Genomic DNA, 5694 nt, shown 5'->3' with positions numbered 1-5694 from the left:
CCAAGAATTAGGAGGGCCAGTCTGATGCTTGGAGGTGATGTTGATGGGAGAACTCTGTGAGCCGTGACTGAAGGAGGCAACAACTGGTGAGGTGTTCATATTACTCCCACACCCGAACACACGACCCTTTTTGGGTTCACTTGTTGCGGTCACCCATGCTGCAGGATCAAAAGGTGGATGCTGAGTGGAGTCATCGCCATATCGCTTTATAATTTATTGCTCATATGACACCTACAACGTAATGATTATAGTATAAATTAATAATTAATAATTATAATGTTTATGATAACTTGTATATTATAATGTTTATTAATATAATAAATACATATTGTTATCGTTCTCACTTTCTCTGATACGAACTTTTTTATGGTCTTACGTTTATGTGTTTCAACAAACACATCTTTGTATGATACAATGCCTCATTTTTCTGCTTTTTGCGAAGTTAAATGATAAAAAAATTATTTAACAGGTATACAACAATACTTATAAAATTGACAATATATATTAATGAGTTACCATTTTCTTCAGATGGCTCCCAAAAGTCTTAGATCCACATGTGTGTAGATGGACATTAAGCATTTTTGCTCGGTTTTGTGCAGCCTTCGCTGAGTGGTTTCGAAATTCATGCCCGCTCACTTGTCGCACATTGCATCCCAAACATCTGACCTGATAGTAGGAGGTCCATAGCCCTTCCACTGTAGTGGATCATCTATCCCGCCAGATGTTTTTCTTGCTGCAGTCTTTATATTATGCAACATGTTTGCAAATCGACTGACAGTCACTTTCTGCCACACCTTCCTCGCATCATGCTCTTCCATCGTAGTCGTGAAGCGATTCGAAGCCTACAAATATTTTCAGAAAGTTAGTAGACATGACTATAACAAAAAATTAAATATGAAACACATTAACTATGAGAAACAATTATATACCATGAATGAAGACCACAATCTGTCCAACACCTCCTTCGGGTACTCTTTTCATTGAGCGACTGATCCTGGTAGTTGTTGAATTAGTGAATTCCTAATCTCTCGTATTATTTCTTGTGGCTCAAACTTTGTGTTGTACATGAATTGATATACATTAACTATCAATATACAATATTTATAATATAAGTATAGGATAAGTGAAAATGAAATACTTACGGTCGATTATCGATATACACTATTTGAATGAGTCTTCTTGTGTCAAACTGAGAAGACCCTGCATCCAACGTTGTCTCGTGACTTGTATGAATAGCTGGTGTAGGTCGGTCATGTGCAGGCGAAACATCATCTATAGAAAAATGAGTTAGAAATTCACACAATGCATATTTAAACTAATCAAGTATATAATTAGTTAAATGATATACCTATCGAAAGAACCCGTGAAGATGAATGTTGAGACTAATTATCACTGGGTGATCGACCACTGTAACCTCCATGAACCATATTCTAACAAATAAAAAATGTCATGCAATACATTTAAACATTGCAATACCTTCAAATCATTCAAATCATTATAATACATTTCAATACATTCAAATAATTTATATCAAATATTGCAATACATTCAAATCATTCAAACACGTTACAATACATTCAAATCATAATTCTATACGTATCAAAGATACATAATCAAAGAATAAAAAACGTAATGCAATACATTCAAACATTGCAATACATTTAAATAATTCAAATCATTTACATCAAATATTGCAATATATTCAAATCATTCAAACATGTTACAATACATTCAAATCATAACTCTATACGTATCGAAGATACATAATCAAAGAATAAAAAATGTCATGCAATACATTTAAACATTGCAATACCTTCAAATCATTCAAATTATTTATATCAAATATTGCAATACATTAAAACATAAGATATTCAAATCAAATCAAAAATAACTTCATGCAATACATTCAAATCATTCAAGTCATTACAATACATTTCAAACATTCCAATACCTTTAAATCATTGCAACACATTTCAATACATTCAAATAATTTAAATCATTCACATCAAATATTACAATACATTCAAATCATACAAACATGTTACAATACATTCAAATCATACAAACATGTTACAATACATTCAAATCATAACTCGATACATATCGAAGATATATAATCGAAGAATAAAAAACGCCATGCAATACATTCAAACATTGCAATACCTTCAAGTCATTGCAATACATTTCAATACATTCAAATAATTCAAATCATTCACATCAAATATTTCAACACATTCAAATCATTCAAACATGTTATAATGCATTCAAATCATAACTCTGTAACTCTATACGTATTGAAGATACATAATCAAAGAATAAAAAACATTATGCAATACATTCAAACATTGCAATACCTTCAAATAGATGTATGTATTACAATATTTATTTCACTAGCTCGAGAATTCATCCTCATCACTTGTTTGACTATCATATTCTTCTTCTTCCTTCTCCTTATCTTCTTCTTCTTCATTGGCTGTCATCCACTTGGTATAACATTTGGATCACATTCTTCCGTGAATGTTCTATCGACCAATGAAGATATGACATGCATACCATGTGCGACATTGTGACCATAAGAGAAGTCATACATATCATCTGATTGATAGTAATCACTCTCTTCAGTAAACTTATCTTCTTGTAACTGATCATACTAAGGGTATAGTTTGGACTTCACCATGCAAACTGCCCACCATTCATTTCTATTTGACTTTTTTGTACTCGGATATGATGTATAGTAAACTTGTTGAGCTTGCGAGGCTAATATGAATGGTTCATATGTTCCAAACCTTGATTTATGATTCACCTCCACAATGCTTGAGGCTTTGTCGACTCTTGTTGCAGTGAGATCAAACTAACGACACTTGAATAAAGTTACCCTATTATTTATGCCTAAGTAAGTCAACTCTATTATTTCTTCTATAACACCGTAGTAGTCATGTTCATTTTCACCGTAGCTACTACCCTTGACACACACACCACTATTCATCGTTGACTTGTTTACACCGTAGTCTTTTGTATGAAATCGATAACCATTTACGATGTACCCAATGTAACATTACACAACTTTGGTCAGACCATTTTGTAAATCACATATTCCTTGATCTTTAACATCACCATGATGGACCTACAAACATAAATAATTATTGTGATCACGACCAATCAAGTAACTTATTGTTGTTTACACGGAGACAATGTATGTCATCGTCCTTACCAACTCTTTCAACCATGCCACAAACTTATTTTCACGTTCTTTTTGTACTTCTGCATCAGTGAGATGCAAAAGTTTTCTTCGCAACTCCAGATCAAATCGTCTGCACTTAATAAATACTTATATTATCGAACCATGTATGCACGTATAGAACATAAAAGAATATAGATTTGTGTTGCGTCTACATATACTTACTCGATGTATGGGTCGATCGCTGAGCAATTAAAAAAGATATAGATTTGTGTTGCATCTTGCTCTCGATCTTCCAAGAGACTTGACCGGCAACTGCCAAAGGCATGCCCAAGTGGTTGAAATATCGACAATTTGTCAACTACAATAAATTATTTTTTATCATCGTTACGAGGTGGACATGTGTAACGTGTTGGAATGTGAGGTTTAAAGTACATAGATGAGAAATTTGAAATCTCTTCTAAAGTGTATGCCTCACAAATAGAACCTTCTACTATTGCTTTATTCCGAACATTTTTCTTGAGGTCAAACATGCATATGTAAAAAATATACATCTCAGATTACAATAAATTTTTCAATAACATTGAAGAGAAAAATATAAGAAAATATATACCTTTCAAATGGGTATATCCATCGATATTGCACATGACCACCAACCCTTAGTTCATATAGCAAGTGTATGATCAAATATTCCATAACATCGAAAAATGCTGGTGGAAATATTTTCTCTAATTGACAAATAGTAGTGACGACATAATCCTCGAGATTCTTTACCTCAGATACTATGACTTTTGATGCACACAATGTTCTAAAAAATCTACTCAACTCGGATAATACCCCTCATATAGGTTTGTCTAACATATCATAAAATACTAGGGGTATCAACCATTGCATAAAGACATGACAATCATGGTTCTTCAACCCATATAATTGTCCCTCGTCTATCTTCACAGCCCGAGTAATGTTAGAGACGTATCTATCTGGAAATCTCAACTATCTCAACCATCGACATACCTACTTTATTTGATCTGGTCCAAGCACATACCTTACCTTTGGTTTCTGTACTTTGCCATTGTACTCATTGAGTTCCAATTTTGGTCTTTTATATATTACTTTTAAATCCATACGAACCTTCGGATTATCCTTTATTTTTCCTTTCACATTCATTACTGTATTGAATATGTTATCAAACACATTTTTCTCCACATGCATCACATCCAAATTATGTCGTATCAATAAGGTTGACCAATATGGTAGTTTCCAAAATATAATTTTTTTTGTCTAATTGTGATCCTTCCCAAATCCAAGAAAGGGCGTTGGCCTACGAGCATCTGTCAGTCTGTATGGAAAGTATCACAATTTTTTTAAAATCTCTATGTCAGACAATCTTGTGGGTGAACCTTCCATTTTAGTTATGCCTGCTCGAAACACATTCCTTTCTCATCAGAATAGATGGTCGTTGGATAGAAATCGACGATGACACTTAAAACAACACAACTTCTTTTCATACTTCAATCTAAAAGATTTTGTATCCTCCAAGCAGTACAGACATGCCAACCTCCCATGTGTACTCCAACCAGATAACATACCATATGTAGGGAAGTCACTGATTGTTCATAGAACAACAACCTTCATATTGAATTTTTATTTTTTGTGGGCATCATACGTGAGAACACCGTCATCCCACAGTACTTTCAGTTCATCAATCAATGACCTTAAATATACATCAAGATTTTGGCCTGGAGAGGTCGGAGCAAGGATCAATAGAGATAAGAAAAGATTTTGACGCTTCATACACAAGCTTGGAGGAATGTTGTATGGAGTTACAAATATTGGCCAACATGAGTATGAAGTTGATCTACCCCCAAATAGATTAAATTCATCAGTACATAAACCGAGCCAAACATTTCTCACTTCCATTGCGAAGGTCTCATGAGTACGATCAAAGTGCTTCCAAGCTTCTGCGTCAACATGATGCATGATCTTGTCTTCATCATGTCAAACTTTATTTGCATGCCATCTCATGTGTTTAGCTGTCCTCAAAGACATATACAATCATTGCAATCTAGGGGTGAGAGAAAAGTAGCGAAGCGACTTGTATGCCACTTCTTTTGACCTCGTGATACCATTGCCTCTTGTCTTTGGCTTGAACTGGGGATGCCCATATGATGGGCATGATCTGCTATTTTCCTGATCTTTGAAATACAACATATAGTGATTTGGACAAGTATCTATCTTTTGATACCTCATACTTAGAGCGTTGACCATAACCTTCGCACGATAGAAATTTTGTGGCAATTTCTCATCTTTGGGCAACATACTCTTCACAGTAGAGCACAAACAGTCAAAACATGATTGACTCAAATTAAACTCAGACTTCAAATTCAGTAGTTAAAGAACTGCAGACAAGATAGTGTGACTCTTGCAATCATTCCAAAGTGGCTCATCAACATTTCTAAGTAAATCATAAAATCTACTAGCTGCATCATTTGATGCTTCTTTCTCTACCCCAGTTG

The sequence above is a fragment of the Nuphar pumila genome, chromosome 2 (genome assembly GCF_984573655.1).
Source record: "Nuphar pumila chromosome 2, dmNupPumi1.hap1.1, whole genome shotgun sequence".
NCBI lineage: Eukaryota > Viridiplantae > Streptophyta > Magnoliopsida > Nymphaeales > Nymphaeaceae > Nuphar > Nuphar pumila.
This window is presented reverse-complemented; position numbering follows the sequence as displayed.